The sequence below is a fragment of the Heptranchias perlo genome, chromosome 13, assembly GCF_035084215.1.
Source record: "Heptranchias perlo isolate sHepPer1 chromosome 13, sHepPer1.hap1, whole genome shotgun sequence".
NCBI lineage: Eukaryota > Metazoa > Chordata > Chondrichthyes > Hexanchiformes > Hexanchidae > Heptranchias > Heptranchias perlo.
In genome coordinates this window covers 46,319,998-46,343,903 of record NC_090337.1, presented here as the reverse complement: position 1 = coordinate 46,343,903, position 23,906 = coordinate 46,319,998, and the positions used below count along the sequence as shown (strand labels likewise).

Sequence of the window (23,906 nt, the reverse complement as noted above, 5' to 3'; positions counted from 1 at the left end):
GATACCTTTTTGATTTTTCCTACTCAGATTTATTGCTTTGTACCATAGCATTTTCCTCCGTTCTGCTATCAAAAAAGCTTGGCAACTTCAAGTACTTTATGTAGGTAATAATTATAAATTCAAAAATCACTGCAATTAGGACATAAGAACATAAGAAATAGGAGCAGGAGTAGGCCATATGGTCCCTTGTGCTTTCCTGCTCTATCCCCATATCCGTTGATTCTCTTAGTGTTCAAATATCCATCGATCTCAGTCTTGAATATTCTCAATGACTAAGTATTCACAGCCCTCTGGGGTAGAGAATTCCAAAGATTCACAATCCACTGAGTGAAGAAATTTTTCCTTATCTCGGTCCTAAATGGCCAATCCCTTATCTTGAGACTATGACCTCTAGTTCTAGACTCTCCAGCCAGGGGAAACAGTCTCTCAGCATCTATCCTATCAAGCCCTCTAAGAATTTTATATGTTTCAATGAGATCACCTCTCATTCTTCTAAACTCCAGAGAATATAGGCCCATTCTACTCAATCTCTCCTCATAGGACAACCCTCTCATCCCAGGAATCAATCTAGTGAACCTTCATTGCACCCCCTCTAAGGCAAACATACTTAGGTGAGGAGACCAAAACTGCACAGTACTCCAGGTGTGGTCTCACCAGAGCCCTATATAATTGCAGCAAGACCTTCTTACTCTTACACTCCAAATCCCTTGCAATAAAGGCTAACATACCATTTGCCTTCCTAATTGCTTGCAGTACCTGCATGTTAACTTTCTGTGGTTCATGTACAAGGACACCCAAATCCCTCTGACTACCAACATTTCTTCGTCTCTCACCTTTTAAAAAATATTCTGCTTTTCTGTTCTTCCTACCAAAGTGGATAATTTCACATTTCCCCACATTATACTCCATTTGCCACCTTCTCGCCCACTCATTTAACCTATATCTCTTTACGTCCTCCTCACAGCTTTCCCACCCAGCTTTGTATCATCAGTAAACTTGGATACATTACTTTCGGTTCCCTCATCTAAGTTATTGATATAGATTGTAAACAGCTGAGGCCCAAGCACTGACCTTGCGGCACCCTACCAGTTACAACCCACCAACCCAAAAATGACCCGTTTATTCCTATTCTATGTATACGTTCAGGTTACTTATTCATATCTTAGTCAGCTCTTCCGTTTGTATGTTCCATGTGGTGACTGATCCTCTCATAGTAACAAGACTAAGTTGATACATCTTTTTGTTCAACTAGATTCCAAAATGCATGACATACTCCTGTGATGCCATGCTTCATCCCATACTCTGCCAAAGACACGCTATTTAAAAATGAACTGATTACTAAGTCAGTTTGAAAATGGGATAAAAACAGAAAATGCTGGAAATACTTAGCAGGTCAGGCAGCATCTGTGGATAAAGAGTTATCATTTCAGGTCGATGGCCTTTCGTCAGAGCAGTTCCAATGAAAGGTCATCAACCTGAAACGTTAACTCTGTTTCTCTCTCCACAGATGCTGCCTGACCGGCTGAGTATTTTCAGCATTTTCTGTTTTTATTTCCGATTTCCAGCATCCGTAGTATTTTGTTTTCATTTAAAGATGGGGTTTATCTTTGTTTCGATCTCCAGCAAGAGTGTTTAATTGAACGCTTGTGATATTCCCACTTTCACAAAAATATTAGAGGCTACCATTGTGGCAGAATGCTGCATCTTCAAGGCCACTACCAGCAAATTAAGGGTGGCTAAGTAGCCTTCTAATAAGTGGAACATACAAAATTTGCCAAAGTAAAGGATATAAAGATCCAAAAGCACTATCACGCTAAAATCACAATTTGCTAAAAATCAATGAGTTGTACAGTACACTTGTAATATATTATTGTGTACCGTCCCCACCACTTACACTATCCCCATTTATCCCGGACAGTCGCCTATATTGGGCAAATGGCACTAACCATTTGTCATTATCATAGGCTTTAATTATAAAGGCGCCACTTAGAACGTATAATGCAGACCGGCTACTTCGGGCAGTTCAAGCAGCTGTTCGGTCAACTTCCATTCGCCCTGCAGCACTGTTTTAATGTGTTTGAATCGTCCTTTTAATAAGTGTTAATTTCTGAAAGATGTTCACAAATGCAGCGGTTCAGGAACTTTGAAACTGACCAGGGCAGTTTCATTTTTATTATTTTTAAGTGATTCCGCTGAGTGGAATTAAGACCATGTGGTCTGTACTGGCATAAATACTACATGGCTTGGAGATACATTAGTACGAGAAAGCAGCAGCAACTCATTTTTTTCTGTTTAGGGATTTTAGAGGACGTTACTTTTGAACAGCGTGATTTTTAATGTTATAAACGCTACTGCGTTATACCGACCATCGTGTATAGCGGGCAAATCGTGTTCACACGAACACACCCGCAATAAGCGATGAGGACTGTATGTGCATTGTGGGCGATTTTCAGCCTTTTTTTTATATCTGCAGTATATCATAAAATAAACTTCAGCCCCGGAGGAGGTCATTCAGCCCATTATACTAATGTTAGTTCCAAATCAGATGTTACAGTTTCCTCCTCTTTCCCTATGGACTCTGCTTCAATAGGCACCTGTGGTATTGCAATCCATATTCTAATAACTCAACATGAAAAAAACTGATGTCCCACTTTATGCTTTTAGTATTAATCCTAAATTTATGCCCCCTTGTTATCAATTTACTGTCCAATAGATTTCCCCATAACTGTCTCTGCTCCAAATAACATATGTAAACAATTTTACAACACCAAGTTATAGTCCAACAATTTTATTTGAAATTCACAAGCTTTCGGAGGCTTCCTCCTTCCTCGGGTGAACATTCACCTGAGGAAGGAGGAAGCCTCCGAAAGCTTGTGAATTTCAAATAAAATTGTTGGACTATAACTTGGTGTTGTAAAATTGTTTACAATTGTCAACCCCAGTCCATCACTGGCATCTCCACATCATGGCTACCAAATAACATAGCCCTAGCTATTCAAGTCTCTCTTCCTAACTATCCTTACATCACCCTTGGGTATCTTATGTCTGCATGCGCTTCCCGTCTATAAAACGTTACTTCCTGTTGTCACACTTTTGTGGCAACTTTTCCCATTGTAACTTCCTATGTCCACATTTATAATGGGAATTGCTGATGTAAAATTATCAGTGTAAATATACCCTCCCACCAGTGGTGGCACTGTAACACCTCAGTTTTGCATCTCTCAAGTCCTCAACCCCATCTGCAGCAAAGTTCCTCTGCCCCAACCAACTCTACTTCTCTGCTAACCAAATTGCTGTAAACGTCACTATTAAACTTATAAAATAAAAGTATTTACTGGATATTACACTTCTTATTTCTGTAGCAGTAACTGTCCTCTTGTACTTATTCACCACGTCCACATAAGACAATAGGGTCGATTTTAACCTGCCAAAATCAGCAGTAACAACCTCCAAATGGGGTTGGTAGACTTACTGCTCTAGTAGCTCCAATGACTTTCACTGGGGCCTACCACTGGCCAGCTGAAGCGCCTGCCTGTTTCAGGTGGTAGGCCTCTTTTAATATGCAAATCCACCCCGATTGCCATTTTAGGAGAGAATTGGTTGGAGCGTGTGCCGTGCACTTAAGAGCTGAAGAGGCCTAGGAAAGGTAAGTTCCACATTATTTTTGTGGGCCCAAGAGGAAGGAGCAGGAGCGCTCCTCCAAGCCCCTCAAAAATACTGTGGTCTGCTGTCGGCCAGGACTCACTCCCTGCTGGCCCACACTGTTTACCCCCTCGGCCTTACTTCCCCCAGGACCTGCAGCTGCTGCTGGTGTGATGGCCAGCTGACATTCCAGTGGCCCAAAACCAGCAGCTCGTCAGTTGGATTCAATTGATACCTGGACCTCAAAATCGCTGGGGCCTCTTCGCCACCAGAATATGCGGTTGGCTGGCCAAAAGTTAAAATCTACCCCAGTGAGTTTACAATGGTCTCAAAGGTTAAAGATGGAGTATTCTAATCCAATTACAAAATCAGGTTTAAATTTTGTTCAAAACACCATCCTTTTGTTTACTTTTGAGACAATATTTTGCATTTTATGATCTGACTAGGTGACAGAATTTTGGCAATATCCATTAAAACATTGCTGGCTTCTGTAAGATAAGAAAAATGAACTGACTCTTTACATTATATCAGGAAGTTAAATGGTTTGGTAGAAAAATGCTGGACATATTATGACTGGTACAGACCCTATTCATGTCATTCTTAACATTTCTTTGCTCAAATCTCAGAGGATATTTAACACAATATTATGGTGTTGTGAATAGAGTAAATGATATTCATACCACATTTTGTTAGGGTATTGAATATTTTACTCTAGGATTATTATGTGATCAGAAGTAACTAGAAATTGACATGTTTTGTTCAATAGGAGGATTTGTGAAGGAGACAAGTCCATACATCTGCTAGATTTTGGTGATCGACAAGCAGGCAATCTTTAAAATACCAGCATGACATTATTACAGGACCCTGATTGGAAAAGTCTTATCAGATATTTGCAACAAGATATTTTCTAGGGCCTCCAGATAGAATACTGTGATGTGGGTATATTCTGAGAAGAACTGGGCTGAGTACCAGAAGAGGTAAATTGTACAAGTAATGACCAGGCTATGTTCTGGGGCATGACTATCAGCCTGCTTGCACAATGTTATGAATAGTCTCTGGAGTAATGTGATACCACAGATTCAAGGAATTACTTTCAACATTCTTGTGGAAATTGCTATTAAAATACAACTTGATCTCCAGTAAACCAGTCATCACCAGAGAAAAAACATATGGATTTGCCCCCCTCCTCTCTTCTCCTCCCCATCCCACCCCACAACACATACACTGGGCAGAATGTTCAACTTTCGCGGGGGTATGAAACTGGTGGAATCAAACCGGCCACCCGTTACATAACCTGTATAATTTTCCTTTCCATTGAAGTTAATGTGTGCGCGCACACACACATATTATTAAATACTTGCTTTTCAAGCATAAAGTTGAATTATTTCAAAAAAGCCTATAAATAGTGCACATCAGTTAAATTCACCAGCTTACAAAGCTGATCACAGACAAAAATCTAAGAAATCACGTGCCATAAAATTTCTAAGTTAAATCTATGGATAACACTCCCCTAATTTAGTTATCATTTCAGTAAAAGCCCCAAATATTCTATCCTTTTATAAACCTCTTCTCTACAGTGATAGAACACAAAACATTTACATGGCTCTTTTACGTTAGATTTTACAGTACCAACTACTGAACTATACTAAAAATCCCTGAAATTTTATATCACACACACACAGTTCCACTATCCATTATACCCAATATGCAAAGCTCTCATCCTGTGCTTCTGACTTTCAAGCTTTTTTTCAGTATCACAACAATTATATAAAGCATAACCGCTGGTTCGAGTAAACTCTTCAAGCTAACAGCATGCTACTAGGACTCATCTTCAAATGAAGTCCACTGACATTTCAGATTGCTTCACTCACCTAACACAACAGACATTGTCATATAACTGCAGCAGTCCCACAATCTGTTGAACATTTAATGTTGGATGAGACCCCATCCCTGGGAATAGCTTCAGCTTCACATAGATCACAGGATAGCTGGAACTAGTGCAAAGCCAACTTCTTAAAATTTAAATAAAAAATTTTAAAGGAACCTCATAGGTAAGTTCATATTAAAGTTTTAAATTTAATATTTCTTGTTCCTAATTTTATATATTGACTAATCTCCCATGGCATTGTACGTGGGGAATCAAAACCAAGTACAGACTTCAGATGGAATGACATTAGATAGCGGGAGATAAATGGACCAGGGCACAATTCAGTTGCCATTTTAAAGTCATATTTTCTGTCTTTATTTTTATATATTCTGATTTTATATTATTATTTATAGTTTAATAGCAAAATATGCAACAATTTGGGAAACAGAGAAGTGGAGTTGGTTGGAGCATATTAATTTCTCCACAGTACAGGTTGAGGAGTTGGGAGATGCAAAACTGAGGCACTACAGTGCCACCACTAGGAGGGTATAGTTACAGCATTAAAAGTTTACATTCTAAATGTGAACATAAGGATTTATAATAAAAATGTTGACCTGAGGTGTGTGCAGTTGTAAGAGTTTTAATATATAGAAAGATAATATATTTCTTCCCTCTAGGTTTAAAAAAAGGATTCTGCACCCCGCCCCCTCCCCATCCCCACTGGGCCAGCCTATCCTGTTCACTTTTAAAAGTTCCTGCAAAGTCCTACTCTGCCTTTCCCTGATCTTTCAGACAAGAAGCACAGCCCCACTCTGCCTCTGGGCATGAGCATCTGGGGACGTAGCCTGGATGGTGGTGAGAAAGGCCCTCCCAGTACTGTCCTTCCTACATGCATGGAATCTCAGCGCCACCGCGAGCTGCCCTCGAGGCTGCGGCAGGGAGGAGACCGTCGTCCACCTCTTGATGGGCTGCCCCTTCGCGCAGAGGGTGCGGAGAGAGATTCGTTGGTATCTGTCCTGATTCATCCCCAACAGCTCGGCAACACAGGATGTTGTGCTGTTACAGCAGGGATGTTACTCGGGACGCACACGGTGACAGATATCACCTGTGGCTGGAAGACCATCAACTCGGTGAAAGAGGCCCTTTGGTCCGCCCGAAACCTGCTGGTGTTCCAGCTGAAGGAGCTGTCCACGTACGAGTGTTGTCGACTGGCACACTCCAAGGTCCAAGGGTACGTGCTGCGGGACGCACTGAAGCAAGGTGCGACCTACGCAAAGGACCTATGGGAAAGACCACAATATAAAGCCACCTACCTTGTATTGTACAGAATGTATTAGAAAATATGTACTGTGTTTTAAAATTGTAACAACGAGATCATAGTGTACACGATATGTACTGGAATGCTTTGAACGGCTTTGCTGCATCTTGTGCCCTCTATTTGAACTGTGTGTATCTTTAAATTTTATGAAATAAAGTATATTTTGAAATATATATTAAAAAATGAGCATAAAACCCCCAGGGCAAAAACCACAAGTGCCCCCCCTCAAATTAAGAATGCATGCCTAAAGTGTTAGATAAGGATCCAATTTTCATTATGAGACAGTGTCCAGTGATCGTGGAAAGCTTCAATCGAACTGCTTCAAAGCAGTGAGCAGTTGGAGTGCCCCCCCACCGCCATCGATCTTGCGCACCCTGGACCCATGGATGGTGATTTTGACAAAACTCACCATGACCTACGATCTGCACATTGTGTGACCAAAGATGAGTGTGGGTGTGAAGTCAAGGCAAAAATTGACCAGAATACAACACTTTTATTGTAAAAATTCCATATGATCTGGGGTGCCCCCAAATCACCCCCTAAAAGGTTGTGCCTTCAACATTTGGATTTCACCCTTCAGTCTTTCATTTTCATGTATTTAACATTTTAAATCTTAAAACAAGTGTAGGAATGTCGTGTTTTGTGTAGGAAAGCCCCCTGGGCCATTTTACCACGGTAAAGGCGCTATATAAATGCAAGTTAAGTTACCAAGCCCCCGTAACCACTTGTTTTCATGTCACTGACTTGTGAGGACCTTCTTGAGGGATCATCTTTATGGGACTGTGCCAGTTTTTTTTGGGGAAGTCTTTGTCTAGATTTCTAGGTGGGCCTGTATGAATCAAAGAAGCCCTGCTGTAGTTTCCACCTCGCTCCGAACACTGATCCAGGTTCCCTCGTCTCAGACGGACTGCCCCCCCCCCGCCCGCATTCTCCTCCAATCCACGACGTTTGAAATAAAAAAAACACCGCCATCTCCCCACCCCAATAAATCGCCGGATTGACACGCGACGCGGAGCTCACCCCATCACCACCGCCAGCCTCCTACATTCAACCACTCTCTGGCCTGATCCCACCTCCTTCAACCGCCAGTCCTGTGACATCACCAGGCTTACGGGCTCATGGCGCAGGCGCGCGATTTTAGACACGGCCATGGGAAAGTGCGGGATTTGAGAAGTGAGAGCGCGGACACGGAGCAGTTTCGGGGACCAGGGTAACGGGTGAGTGTTGGCTGATTAGCGGCGAGTCTGCGCTTTAACGGTGACATCGCCCTCCTCCAGTGGCGGAGGAAGTGGTTGGGAACAGGTCACCATAGTTGGTCGAGTTCAGGCTTTCTAATCTCGGCCCCCTCCCCCGGCTGCTGGGGAGAGTGAACAATTACTTGTCATAAAGGCCACCATGTCAGTCGTGATTGAAGTGGCTGTTTCTGGTTACCTGGTAGAGTATAGGTAACTTATTGGGGACTTGTGTGTGGTCAGTGAAGGGTTTTACTTGCGGATGTTTACTCAGAAGTAAAATCTGTGATGTCGTATGAGACCTCCTGCTCGAGGATCTACTTTAGCTGGGCGAGAGAAATAAAATGGGAATGTTCAATTTCACTGCACTATTAAATGTACTAAAATTACCAACTGTTAATGCGTAATGGAAGGTTTAGCTTCCCTGGACTATGTAACTATAAACACAGTGAGTGAAGGAAAGGGTTTCTTCTGTCATAAATTGGATAATTTTGCAGTGTACCACTATCTGGTCATTTTATTTATAATTTAAAAAAAATCTGTGCTCATGATTCACAGTTTTTAAAAATTCATTGTCAGGCTGTGGTTGCTGGCAAGACTGGCATTTATAACACATCCTTAGTTGCCCTGGGATGGTGTCATGCCACCTCCTTGAAGTGTTTTTTTATATACAACTGAGTGTCTTGCTGGAATACATCAGAAGGCATACCATGTTGGTGTGGGACTGCAGACACATATCGGTCTGGATAAGGGTAAGGATGGCAGGTTTCCTTTCCTAAAGGACATTAACAAACCTGTTTGTACAACAATCCAACAGCTTCATGGCCATTTTTTTTTACTGATACCAGCTTTTTATTTCCATATTTTTAAAAACTGAATTCAAATCCCCAAACTGCCATGTTTAACATATGTTCTCCAGGTTGCACTTGAGGCCTCTGAATTACTAGTCCAGTAACATAAACAATACACTACTGCACTTGTCATGATTCCCAGTTGGCCTTGTGGCATCATCAGTGTTTTTGAGTATAAAAATATGTTGAGAGTATAAATATAAAGCTAAATGTATGTACTCTGTGCCAGAATAAAATGAACAAAATTATTTATGATTGCCAACAGACTGGAATTATGTATTAACCTATAGCTGTTGAATTGGTTTAGGAAGGCACATATTTTCTTATTTATTCCCCAGAAGAATTGACTTATGCTGAAGTATGGTTCTTTGGGTGCACACTATTGGTACCTTTCCCTAGACAGAGTGTTGTTAGGCTTTCAATTACAGGGGGCATTGCAGCTGAGCTGTAACCTTTCCTCACCTGATAGTCAGAGTTTTTCCAGCAGGGGTCACTGGATAATGATTGACTGATTTTATTTCCACCTTCCTAGCCAAGGGCCACTGTAGGTAATTGTAGAGCCTCATGTTGATGGAATATCTTCATATACATTTTTTGTAATGTTTTAAAATGATAACTTTGTTTTCTCCTATTTAATTTTCCTCTGCAGCCATGCTTCTTTCTTAAGGCAGAAGGGAAGCAGAATAGTTGGCCTGTGCAGATTTCTATTTTTACATTTAATGTGACAGGAAGTGCACTTGTATGGAGCAGGATCATTCTTAGCTTTTTTTTACTCTTCTCCCACCTCCCTGGTGAAAAAAATGCCCTAGCTTAAAAATGTGAAATTTACAATTAAGGAGAATCTGCTTCTGATCACATTCCAGATTGTGTGTGTTGGGGGTGGGTGGGTGAGTTTTATGCCCCCTCTGCTCATTATGGGAGCTGGATGCAATGGTGGGTGGAGATCTGGTCCAGATATTTATGCTCAATCTGGTGGGGGGCAGGGTGAGAGTGTTGAATGTGGATTTGTGGTCAGATCCTGGAATTTCTGCTAGGAGGGGAGGGGGTTAGATATTTTTTGTGTATCCAATCAAGGCTATTCTGCTTTGAGCTGGGGGGGAGGGGAGAAAGAGAGCTGAATGTGGGTATGTCATGTGATCCTGGAATTGTTGCCTGGTGAGGGGGAGGGGGGCAGCTAGTAGTGGGCTTGTTGTCTGACCCAGGATTTATACTTAGTGGAACAGGGGAGATTGAGTCATGATTTTTTCCTCAGTGAAGTGGGGGGAATGTTGCCTCGATTTCTACTCAGTAGGGGCAGGTGTTATATCTGCTCAGGGTGGGGTTTAGACATGACCTGTTTACTAGGGAGGAAATTGAGGTTTGTTGGAGGGGATTGAGTTTAATGCTTCAGGGGTTGTGCTGCATTTCGCTGGCTGCCATTCCAATCCAATAGGTTTTCCAATGTTCTGCTCTCGGCTTAGCTATAGTACTTTTGCGTATGTATAGTCTTCCGTCTTTGCTGATAATTTATTGAGAGCCAGAATAGTATTATTGGAACACAGTTTTTAATCAATGCTCAGCTGTCTACTTTTACAAATTTTGTGGATGTACTCTGATAGACTTGCTTTTATTTTCACACATTTCATTTTGATCAAAAGTTGCAGCTATCAAATCAGACCTCATATATTGATATACATGCTGTCTGTTCACTTTACCAGTTCCTGAGAGGCTGTAAAAGTGATTTCTATATGTTATGTTTGCCATCTACAAACACAGTACCTATTGAAATCTTGAGACCAATGACAACTTGCCTTTAATGCAGGAAAAAAATGTCCCAAGGTGCTTCACAGACATTGTAAAAAAAATGAATACTGAGCCAAGGAAGGTGATATTAGGAGAAGTGACCAAAAGCTTGGTTGAAGAGGTGGGTTTTAAGGAGAATCTTAAAGGAACGGGGCTTAGGGAGAGAATTCCTGATCACAGGGCCTAGGTAGCTGAAGGAACAGCAGCCAATTGTTCGAGTGAAGGGAGGTCGGATGCACGAGGCCAGTGTCAGGAACAGAGTTCAGGGCGGAGGGAGGGGGCGGGGGGATTGCAGGGTTGGAGAAGGTTGCAGAGATAGGGAGGGATGAGGCCACCTTTTCAAGCCAGTATATGACTGGCTTCAAACAGCATGGAATTTAAAAATAGATTGGAAAATAAAATACTCTAATAAGGGCCTCCAAGAAGGGAGACTAGAAATAAGTACTATACACATAATTTTAAAGTATGCACTAGTTGAATGATACATAGAAATCCAGAAAGTTGTATTACACTTTTCCCTGTAGCATAATAGAATCAAATATGTACAAGTAGTTGTACCATGACAGTATTTAAATGGATGGTGAGATTGGCTTTTACTCTTGTTTTAGAGATGTGTAATACTTCACATGTATGTACTGAGATGAAAGAAATAGAACTATCCAGAATAAATGTCATGTAGGAAGATCGCTGTTACAATTTTGAGATTAGTGTAGATACCTTCTTGGGTTCAGTGGTGTTAGTCACTCCCTTAGTCTGAACACTTACTTTTATGGAAATTGAGTTTCACTGCCCTGTATCTATTTGTGTGGTAGTGGGACCTGGGAATGTAACAATGAAACTCCATTGTGATCTAGGCTGTATTTTCGTGTCTTGTGCACGCGTACTCCTCCAATCTCTCGAAGGAAGACTGCATTAACGCTGTGAGAGATGAAGTTTGGTTCGAATCATAAGTTGCTCAATTCCACAATGTATAAAACATGTAGAACAAGACGATTATTGAGAACTGCTTGATTAAAATCAGTATGACTTCTGCTTGCATACAGCTACAAAAATAAAGAACATATAACTGCTAGTGGGTTGTCTAACTTTATATCCTGCTCCCTCGACCCTATTCCCACCAAACTGCTGACCATCCAACTTCCCTTCCTGGCCCTCACGTTAGCTGATATTGTCAACGGTTCCCTCCTCGGGTACTGTCCCTCTTCCCTTCAAATCTGCTGTCATTACCCCCCTCAAAAAAACCTACCCTTGACCCCTCTGTCCTTGCAAACCACCGCCCCGTCTCCAACCTCCCTTTCCTGTCAAATCCTTGAATGTGTTGTCGCCTCCCAAATCCATGCCCACCTTTCCCGCAACTCCATGTTTGAATCCCTCCAATCAGGTTTGTCCCTGCCACAGTACTGAAACAGCCCTTGTCAAAGTCACAAATGACATCCTATGTGACTGTGATGATGGTAAACTATCCCTCCATGTCCTTCTCGACCTGTCTGCAGTCTTTGACATGGTTGACCACACCATCCTCCTCCATCGCCTCTCTTCCGTCGTTCAGCTGGATGGGACTGCGCTCGCCTGGTTCCATTCTTATCTATCCAGTCGTAGCCAAAGAATCACCTGCAATGGCTTCTCTTCCCTCTCCTGCACCGTTACCTCTGGAGTCCCCCAAGGCTCTATCCTTGGCCCCCTCCTATTTCTCATCTACATGCTGCACCTCGGAGACATCATCCGAAACACAATGTCAGATTTAAAGAAAATGTGTTATGCTTAGAAGTGCAAAATAGTATAACCTTATTCTAACATTAGATTGCATGCCCAGTTTTCTGTAAAGTGCCCAGCTCTACCTCACCACCACCTCTTTCTACTTCTCCAGTGTCTCTGATTTGTCACACTGCTTGTCCGACATCCAGTACTGGATGAGCAAAAATTTCCTCCAACTAAATATTGGGAAGACCGAAGCCGTTGTCTTTGGTTCCCGCCGCAAACTCCGTTCCCTCACCACCAACTCCATTCCTCTCCCTGGCCATTGTCTGAGGCTGAACCAGACGGCTCGCAATCTTAGAGTCCTATTTGACCCTGAGTTTCCGACCACATATCCGTTCCATCACCAAGACCGCCTACTTCCACCTCCGCAACATCGTCCGTCACCGCCCCGCCTCAGCTCGTCTGCTGCTGATGTTTTTGGTCACCTGTCCTAATACCTCCTTATGTGGCTCGGTGTCAAATTTTGTTTGATAACACTCCTGTGAAGTGCCTTGGGATATTTTATGACGTTAAAGGCGCTATATAAATGAAAGTTGTTGTTGTACCACATTGGGTAGCAGTTTGCTCCAGTCACAGCCTTCTGTTGCTTGGTGTCTGTGTTTTGATTTTTAAAAGCATTTCTCGCAGACCACAGAGAGATCAAAAAAGGTTTCTAACACCCAGGTGCAAAGCATCCTTCTGAATAACCAGATATGGCTAAGAACTTGTCCATTGTGTGGGTCTCTGAGAGAACTTCCAATCTTGCATTATAGTTACCATTCATCTGCCTACCAATTCACAACTCTGTATAGTTCTTTGATGAAGTATCAAAGAGGATTGATGAAGGTAGTGCATTAGATGTTGTATATATGGACTTTCAAAAGACATTGGATAAAGTGCTACATAACAGACTTATTCGGAAAATAGAAGCACGTGGAATTAAGGGACGGTGGTAACTTGGGTACGTAATTGGCTAAGGGATAGGAGGCAGTGAGTAGTGGTGAACGGATGCTTTTCTGACTGAAGAGAAGTATGTAGTGCTGTCCCCCCAGGGATCAGTATTAGGACCATTGCTTTTCTTGTTATATATAATGATCTAAACTTGGGTACAGGGAGTACAATTTCGAAGTTTGCGGATGATACAAAACTTTGCAAAATAGTAAATAATGAGGATAGTAGCAGACTTCAGGAGGACATAGACCGGTGAAATGGGCAGACACATGGCAGATGCAATTTAATGCGAATAAGTGTGAAGTGTTGCAGTTTGGGAGGAACAACATGGAGAGCCAGTATAATCTGAGTGGTACTATTTTGAGGAGGGACCTGATGCATATTCACAAATCTTTGAAGGTGGCAGGGCAAGTTGATAAGGTGGTTAAGAAAGTGTATGGGATACCTAGCTTTGTAAATAGGGGCATTGAATACAATAACAAGGAAGTCATGCTAAACCTTTACAAATCACTGGTTAGACCTCTGCTGGAGTGTTGTGTACAATTCTGGCACCACACTTTAGGAAGGATGTCAAGGCCTTGAGGGTACAAAGGAGGTTTACCAGGGATGAGGGACTTCAGTTATGTGGAGAGATTGAAGAAGCTGGGATAGTTCTCCTTAAAGCAGAGACGGTTAAAAAGGGACCTGATAGAGGTATTCAAAATAATGAGGGGTTTTGATAGAGCAAATAGGGAGAAACTGTTTCCTCTGGTAAGTGGGTCGGTAACCAAAGGTCACAGATTTAAAATAATTGGCAAAAGAACTAGAGGGAAAATAAGAAAGTTTTTCACAGAGGATTAAGATCTGGAAAGCACTACCTAAAAGGATGGTGGAAGCAGATTCCATAGGAACTTTCAAAAGGCAATTGGACGTGTACTTGAAGTGGACTAATTTGCAGGGTTATGGGGAAAAGGCTGGGGTGTGGGAATAAATTGGACAGCTCTTTCAAAGAGCTGGCGCAGAAATGACAGGCCAAATGGCTGCCTCCTGTGCTGTAAGATTCTATGGTTGGGTTGTCTTGGGAAGCCATAAAAACACATCTCAACATAGCCCATTTACAAGTCCCTTCCATGAAAAAGTGGGTAATGAAACCCAAATCATGACACTCACTAATGGTGTTGCTTGTTTAGACTTTCTGAAGGAATGAAGAAAGCAAGTATATACATTGTTCTTTTTGTCATTCTCCTTTTTCTGTATCATTTTACATCTTGCACAGTAGTGTGTGTAATTGACTACCTAGATATATTATTTCTGCTCAGATCTGGCATTGTAAATTGCTACTTTCACTTAGCCCATTCATCTTATTTCTGTAAATTATATGTACACAATTTTGCAGTAAACCATTTATGACCATATAAAAATGACAGGCAGGAAATGACCAACTGGTCCATCAAGCCTACTCCACTCATGGTGCCAGGAACATCATGACTATACACCTCCTTACCACCCCCCACCCCACCCAACCTGGGAGAGGCAAAAAACAGGATCAATAGGGAAAAGAGAAATCTGGAAAATTCCCCTCTGACCCTCTCAGGTGATCAAAACCAGTCCAGGAGATCACATGACCATGTGTACATAACCTGTTAATCCACTTACCTTTTAAATGAGTAAATTAATGGGACTCAAGGCGGATAAATCCCCTGGGCCTGATGGCTTACATCCTAGGGTCTTGAGGGAAGCGGCAGTAGGGATTGTGGATGCTTTGGTAATAATTTTCCAAAATTCTCTGGACTCGGCAAAGGTCCCGGCAGATTGGAAAATTGCTAATTTAACACCCTTATTTAAAAAGGGTAGTAGGCAGAAGGCTGGAAATTATAGACCAGTTAGCCTAACATCTGTGGTGGGTAAAATTTTAGAGTATTATTAAGGAGACAGTAGCGGAACATTTGGATAAACATAATTTAATAGGACAAAGTCAGCATGGCTTTATGAAGGGGAAGTCACGTCTGACAAATTTGCTTGAGTTCTTTGAGGACATAACGTACAGGGTGGATAAAGGGGAACCAGTGGACGTAGTGTATTTAGACTTCCAGAAGGCATTCGACAAGGTGCCACATAAAAGATTATTGCTCAAGATGAAGAATCACTGGATTGGGGGTGATATTCTGGCATGGGTGGAGGATTGGTTATCTAACAGGAAGCAGAGAGTTGGGATAAATGGTTCATTCTCGGACTGGCAACCAGTAGCCAGTGGTGTTCCGCAGGGGTCGGTGCTGGGTCCCCAACTCTTTACAATCTATATTAACGATTTGGAGGAGGGGACCAAGTGTAACATATCAAAGTTTGCAGATGATACAAAGATGGGAGGGAAAGTAGAGAGTGAGGAGGACATAAAAAACCTACATGGGGATATAGACAGGCTGGGTGAGTGGGCGGAGATTTGGCAGATGCAATACAATATTGGAAAATGTGAGGTTATGCACTTTGGCAGGAAAAATCAGAGAGCAAGTTATTATCTTAATGGCGAGAAACTGGAAAGTACTGCAGTACAAAGGGATCTGGGGGTCCGAGTGCAAGAAAATCAAAAAGTTAGTATGCAGGTGCAGCAGGTGATCAAGAAGGCCAACGGAATGTTGGCTTTTATTGCTAGGGGGATAGAATATAAAAACAGGGAGGTATTGCTGCAGTTATATAAGGTATTGGTGAGACTGCACCTGGAATACTGCATACAGTTTTGGTGTCCATACTTGAGAAAAGACATACTTGCTCTCGAGGCAGTACAAAGAAGGTTCACTCGGTTAATCCCGGGGATGAGGGGGCGGACATATGAGGAGAGGTTGAGTAGATTGGGACTCTACTTATTGGAGTTCAGAAGAATGAGAGGCGATCTTATTGAAACATATAAGATTGTGAAGGGGCTTGATCGGGTGGATGCGGTAAGGATGTTCCCAAGGATGGGTGAAACTAGAACTAGGGGGCATAATCTTAGAATAAGGGGCTGCTCTTTCAAAACTGAGATGAGGAGAAACTTCTTCACTCAGAGGGTAGTAGGTCTGTGGAATTTGTTGCCCCAGGAAGCTGTGGAAGCTACATCATTAAATAAATTTAAAACAGAAATAGTCAGTTTCCTGGAAGTAAAGGGAATTAGGGGTTACGGGGAGCGGGCAGGAAATTGGACATGAATTTAAATTTGAGATTAGGATCAGATCAGCCATTATCTTATTGAATGGCGGAGCAGGCTTGAGGGGCCGATTGGCCTACTCCTGCTCCTATTTCTTATGTTCTTATGATGTGATCTTGGCCCAACTCCCTCTTGAAGGCGTCCAGAGTCAGCGCCTCCTGCACCAGCTGGCAAGCATTCCAGAGGCTCACTACTCTGGGAAAAGAAGAACTGCCTAACATCTAGACTATTCCTACTTTTGCATAGTTTAAATTTTGTCTTATTTCACAAGACAATAAACATAAAGGAGTTTTCACCTGTTCAGTTCAGTTGGCTAATTTTCAAGTCATGTCATTTGACCATGTATGTTGGATTAAATTAAGAATTTAGCAGCTTTCATATTATCACACTGTCAAAACTATACCATTAATCTTTAGTTTTCATAACATTGATAAGTTAAGAATTTTAGTTAGTCCATCATTCTTTCTCTCCATAATCTCTCCCATAAATTGACAAGTCATGTATATTTTTTTAAAAGATGCATTAATTGGAGATTGATGGGTTATAGGATTATAGCCAGTAGTAGTTGTGATGGTTGAACTGCTTTGTCATAAAGCTATACTTGGGCTTCTCATTAACTCAACTTAAAGCATCTTAATGCATCTGGACACAAACAGTATAACAGTCATTTAGATGGTTGTCAAAATGCTTGAGTTCCATTATGAAGAAAGATTTGCTTTATGTGAATTGTTCACAATGAACCACATTTAAAGTCAAATGACTACAATATATTTAATCAAAATGAGTTGCTGACATTGTTTTATGTTGACTAAATGGTGGCACGTTGTTCTATGGATCAGATAACCTTTTGTTTTGTGCATTATGAAGTCCTGTACAGTTTGTTTTTCACATGATTTTTAAAAATCTTAGGCTATATCATTTCAGAGCGAACACTTTACGGTTGATCATTTTCTTGTAAAATTTTCTCTATGCAACTTAATTTTTACATCCTTTATAAAATTCAAATTTTCCTTTTTTTATCTCCCTGCCCCCAATTTAACACTGTCCTTTTCCAATACATCTCTTTGCCAGCTTTAATGATTTCTTCCCAGGTTTAATAATAATCTTGACCAGGCTACCAACAGGGGATAAAAAGTGGCACTATGATACTTGTTTTTCTCCCTTCCTGTGAAGAAGAGGTACATTAAAGTTTGATTTGTATGTATTAATAGCATATGAATAATGTAATTATCTGCTAATTGATTTTGATTAAGGACCTATTTGTAAGTATTGTTTTAGCTTCTCGGAGTTTGCTGTATTGATTTGCCGGACTATACAAAGATTAGAACAGAACTACTTGTACTATATTCTGGAACTGTGACCTGGATTCAGTATGTATATGATATTGGAGAAGTATTTCCTAAAAATCTAGCTTAAGTGCCACTTCAACTGCTGAAGAAGCCACCCACTTTATATTGTGGGTCATTATTTGAGATTTGGACCTACTTTAAAACAACTTCAGGTGGATTGATGATGGATGGTTTAGACACTGACATTGGCTTTAAGGGGCCTATGTGAAATGAGTGAGCAGTGCCAATCAAAATTTTAGCGGTAATGGGTTCACAGCAAATAATATTCTTAATGTGGAGATATCAACAACAACAACTTGCATTTATATAGCACCTTTAACATCCCAAGGCATTTCACAGGAATGTAATCAGACAAAAATTGATTCGAGCCAAAGGAGGAAATATAGGGCAGGTGACTAAAAGCTTGGTCAAAGAGGTAGATTTTTAATAAGCATCTTAAAGGAGAAGAGAGAGGTGAAAAGTCAGGGAGGTTTAGTGAGGGAATTCCAGAGCTTAGGGCCTAGATGGCTGAAGGCAAGGCTGCATATCACCTGGAACTGCTGACTGGGTGCCCAAAGTGAAGTTGTTCCACTCCTAGTGGAGCACTGATGTTTCCCTCTTTGTCCAGCCATTTCCAACATATTTATGAGGGCACTCGTTTATAGGATTAATGAGAAGAATTTCAGTTCCCGGTGACAGACCTACCCCGCCAGGTCCCAGTAATGAGCCAAGCTGGCTGGTCAGTTAACAGCGTCTTGGAGTACTACAGACCTACCTGGCTCAGGTATTGGATTACCTAGTCTGCCACCTGCTAGGTATGGGTATCAAGAGATTTCGAGAAACGGTGGGTAAATGGAGTTGAGATACAGATCAGCCATGATCTAATTGAATGGCAGAGCAGACTCAAGGGTCTGAATGGTCTACTCCTTTTCCCCCTCACCCCCTCTCTGAGCAATAAACACTGGTTGCTCATTAAGCAACTGATAAGTGTGGGTTGGCGCTCTCATTCGGTGTACAACAGGTACCAGGATCTCCTCATGAACGGCATGGTGAAGACCACAACATCAGAAAACTTTTTTTTTTCAAAAAATATACTTTATTCATAAAATTCCAAACGTACACAATACAGATTATACAATTTGCAGGTTACATCAAGTACAGTTCAATGAACACATTGGACATAATTACAGTTCATGACACTCTAGGGTGCCTCATTGCAATACACTCAATACACATTTTTGATAACAGGTACGTTACAGATTCTTTGCAGGTTCATTACAGATTCATTACAGTTACATTACATCAATTAAAATTTTACATTCTGCCCGAGGGGATTTTTCCCTGATTGCAGCCCCTCGGTATACAATGGCGGGAAGGCTCTAAACGGTTGCCTTTCCCCACAGAGCCTTTGCGGCGGCCGCACCCATCCTCAGTGCGTCCCTCAGCATGTAGTCCTGGACCTTGGAATGTGCCAGTCTGCAACACTCGGTCGAGGACAGCTCCTTGTACTGGAAGACCAGCAAGTTTCGGGCAGACCAAAGGGCGTCTTTCACCGAGTTGATGGTCTTCCAGCAGCAGCTGATGTCCGTCTCAGTGTGCGTCCCCGGGAACAGCCCGTAGAGCACAGAATCCTGTGTTACGGAACTGCTCGGGGCGAACCTGGACAGATACCACTGCTTCTCTCTCCAGACCTTCTTTGCAAAGGCGCATTCCAGAAGGAGATGGGTGACGGTCTCGTCTCCACCGCAGCCTCCTCTGGGACAGCGCGCGGTGGCGCTGAGAGTCCGGGAGTACGTGAAGGATCTGACGGGAAGGGCCCTTCACACCACCAGCCAAGCTAGGTCTTGGTGCTTGTTTGAAAGCTCTGGCGATGAGGCATTCTGCCAAATGACATTGACAGTCTGCTCGGGGAACCAACCGACAGGATCCACCATCTCCTTTTCCCTCAGGGTCTCGAGGACGTTACGTGCGGACCACTTGCTGATCGCCTTGTGGTCAAAGGTGTTTTTCTGCACAAACTTTTCCACGAAGGACAGGTGGGGCGGAACGGTCCAACTGGACGGAGCATTCCGTGGCAGCGTGGCCAGGCCTATCCTTCTCGACACCGGGGACAGGTAGAACCTCAGCACGTAGTGACACTTTGCGTTTACGTACCGAGGGTCTATGCACAACTTGATGCAGCCGCACACACAGGTGGCCATCAGGATGAGGGCCACATTGGGCACGCCTTTCCCCCCTTTCTCTGGAGATTTGTACATCGTGACCCTGCGGACACGGTCCATTTTTGATCTCCAGACAAAGCGGAAGATGGCTCGGGTGACTGTCGCGGCGCACGAGCGAGGTATGGGCCAGACCTGTGCCACGTACAGCAACACCGAGAGCACCTCACACCTGATGATCAGGTTCTTGCCCACGATTGTGAGGGATCGTCGATCCCACAGTCCCAGTTTCTGCTTAACCTTGGAAATGCGCTCCTCCCAGTTTTTGGTGCACGCCCCGTCCCCCCCGAACCAGATCCCCAGCACCTTCAGGTAATCCAACCTGACGGTGAAGGGGACAAAGGATCGGTCGGTCCAGTTCCCAAAGAACATGGCCTCGCTCTTGTTACGATTTACCCTGGCCCCCAAGGCCAGTTCGAACTGGTCGCAGATGCTCATCAATCTGCGGACCGAGAGCTGATCCGAGCAAAAGACGGCGACGTCATCCATGTACAGGGAGGCCTTGACCTGAGTGCCTGCGCTGCCTGGGATCGTCACCCCTCTTATGCCCGCATCCCTCCTGATGGACTCGGCAAAGGGTTTGATGCAACACACGAATAAGACGGAGGAGAGAGGACAGCCCTGCCTGACTCCAGATTTGATCGGAAAGCTTTCTGATTCCCACCCGTTGATTGAAACTGCGCTACTGATGTTTGTGTAGAGCAGTTGGATCCAATTGCGGATTCCCTCCCCAAACCCCATTTTGGAGAGCACGTCCATCATGTACGTGTGGGATATTCTGTCAAAGGCCTTCTCCTGGTCCAGGCTGATCAGGCAGGTGTTCACCCCCCCCTGTCCTGTACGTAGGCGATCGTATCCCTGAGTAGTGCCAGGCTATCAGAAATCTTCCTGCCGGGTACGGCGCAGGTCTGATCGGGGTGGATCACCACCTCCAGGGCTGACTTGACCCGATTGGCGATGACCTTGGACAGAATTTTGCAGTCCACGTTAAGCAGTGAGATGGGTCGCCAATTTTTGATTTCTTCCCTCTTCCCCCTTCTGCTTGTAGATGAGTGATGATGCCTTTCCTCATGGAGTCTGACATGCTGCCTGCCAGGAGCATACCCCCGTACACTTCCAGCAGGTCTGGGCCTTTCCTGTCCCCCAGAGCCGAGTACAACTCCACCGGTAAGCCGTCGCTTCCGGGAGTCTTACTCTTCTCGAAGGAACGGACGGCCTTTGTCAGTTCGTCTAGAGTTAGCGGGTGATCCAGACTCTCCCGCTTGCTGTCGTCTAGAAACTCCGTGATAGACGACAAGAAGGACTGGGAGGCCACGCTGTCTATGGGCTTCGCGTCGTACAATCCGGCATAAAAGGATTTGCAGATCCTTAGTATGTCGGGCTGCGAGGACCTGACCGAGCCGTCCTCTTCCTGCAGGCTGCTGATCACAGAGCTCTCTCTCTGCACCTTTTGGAAGAAGAAGCACGAGCAAGTCTCGTCCTGCTCCACGGAGCAGACTCTGGACCGGAAGATGATCTTGGAGGCCTCGGAGGCAAAGAGCGAGGCTTGCTGGTCCTTCACCTTTCTGAGTTCCTCCCCGACATCGATCCCCATCGACTGAAGCAGGAGAAGATTCTGCATACTTTTCTGGAGTCGGGACGTTTCCAACATCAAAAAACTGTTGTCTCTCTGCAACCCATACGTGGCAAGTACCAAACCTTGGATATCTTGAGTGTGTTTTGAAACCCAGCCTCCTGGTAACACCGCCCAGTCGCTGTCACTCAAATGTCAGAGCTGTTCCCTTCAGCTATACAATAAACATAGTGGAATAGCCTCCTGTAGCCAAATATTTAATAACTGAAGCAAATAAAATACAATAACATTTAAACACTGACCGTATAAACCTTTTTTTTGCCATTGTCAAATTTTAATTCAAATTTTCCTGAGTCAAGCAAATTTCACCTAAGGTCCGGGCGGTTAATAAAGCTGTTTCAGACTTGGAGCATGATTTTGTTTTTGCCGTTACCATTGGTGCTAAGCTTGATAGCATACTAATAATTTGTAGTGCAACTGTTCCAAAAAAAGACTCGAATTGTTTTAGTTGGTGTTTTAAAAAAAAAATACGCAGCCCTATCAATTTTTTTGCCTAAGTCTATAAAACTTTTTAAAAAAATCATTGCTTTTAGCAAAGAGGAGGTGCAGGCTGTTGTGGATAAGTAAAGAAACAAGATGTTTCTGTGTCTGTGCCCTATGGTAATTGAGGCTAAAGCCATAGTTGGGGTTTTGTTATGGCATATTCCTTTAAGTCCTAGCATACAGGAACACTGTCGCATTAGCAGTTATTTTTTGAGGAGAGATTTTATTTTTAAAAAACTATTCTTGGAAGGTACAAACAGAGATCAAGGTCCAGGTATGGCGAGTGTTTTAAGGAAAGTAATTTGTCAACATCCCAATAAATCCTGCGAATTTCTATATCTACCATGCGACTTGCTGCCCAAGTACTGCAATCTTGCATAAGAATGCAGTGATATTGCTGGTTTTGAGTAGATCTGAGCGATATCAAATCCGTATTGATAAACTGACGACTAAACCTTCCTTTTGTCAAAATCCCTTATAAAGGAAATACTTGTACCAGCTGACTTGGTAAACTATAAATTATTGGATTGAGGTGATATTATAAGTCATGAAAATTAAATGTCACTGTTTATATTCATCTGAATATAGAAACTGGATTGCTATTTCTATAATTCAGTCATCTAATATTAGAACTCAGCTAAATGATATACTATAGCAGTGGCTTGGTTTGATGTCCAGTTGTGCTGCTTATTCTTTTGTTGGTGTATTTAATAGTACTGCATGATGTAGCTCCAAAAGACAACAATTATAATGGGGCCAGCAGGTAAGTCACAGGAAAATGTACTACGATCAATTATACATATTTGCAGTTGCATTTATCCTGAGACAGTCTATTCCACCTACTGCAGCTAATCACTTTGCAAACCAAGAAGAAGCAGAAAAAAAAGTTATTCTGATTCTCTAATTTTAAATAAATAGTTGCCACTTCCGTTGACCGCTGAGTTAGCAGGAACTTTACCTGTGATGTTGGAGGGCCCTGTCAGTGCAGCCATGTGTGTAAGAGCTGTGAGGTTCAAAAGGCTGCAGTAAATCATCTAAGCATTGATTTTCTGTTAGTATAGTTACCAATAGTATCAAGCCCCTCCTCCTACTTGTGGCTTTTACTCAATATAAGCTACGAGATTGACCTGACTTTATTCCGAGGTAGTTTTTAAGTACTGTATTCATTTGTAGTAAACGTTATTCCCCTCGTCTCTCTCTCAAACGGTCCTGACGTTTTTTGATGACCTGGAAGTGTATTGGCATGATTTATGAATATTCCAGGGGATTATTTATAATAAATTTCTATGCGAGGTTTAAGTAAAATTGACGATGTACGTAGACATTTATTGAGATCATGTTGGATGTAAAGTGCCTTTAGCGGACGCATTGCGCTAACTTGGTGTTGCTGTGTCTGGCAGCTATTGCAGACCGATTTTAAAGGTGTTTACCTGTAAAATTTAAATCAACAGATATCCAGTTTAGAAACAGTCGCTTGGGTTTGTCTTGAATTGTAAACTGGTGAGCTGTAAAATATGTTAATTATTGAATTAGAGGCTGGATTTGTATAAGGACTCTACTTTTCGGAAGTTGAAAACGTTAATATGTTAAATTGGACGGCTTTGGTTGTTCAGAGTGAGTACCAGGGGTAATGAAATAACAAATGATGCCGATATATACTCAGGCTTTCTGGCTTTGTTTTGGCTTAAAGCAGTTTCCTTTAG

The 23,906-nt window shown here is 42.6% G+C and overlaps 1 protein-coding gene across 1 annotated transcript in view; it reads left to right on the top strand.

Moving 5' to 3' along the window:
* The first annotated feature begins 7,957 nt into the window (after positions 1–7,957).
* acsl3a (acyl-CoA synthetase long chain family member 3a) overlaps positions 7,958–23,906 on the top strand; it is a 103,107-nt gene continuing 87,158 nt past the window's right edge. Inside the window, exon 1 of the mRNA XM_067995416.1 lies at positions 7,958–8,044. The gene's annotated coding sequence lies outside the window, so the exon portion shown is untranslated. The remainder of the gene's footprint in view (positions 8,045–23,906) is intronic.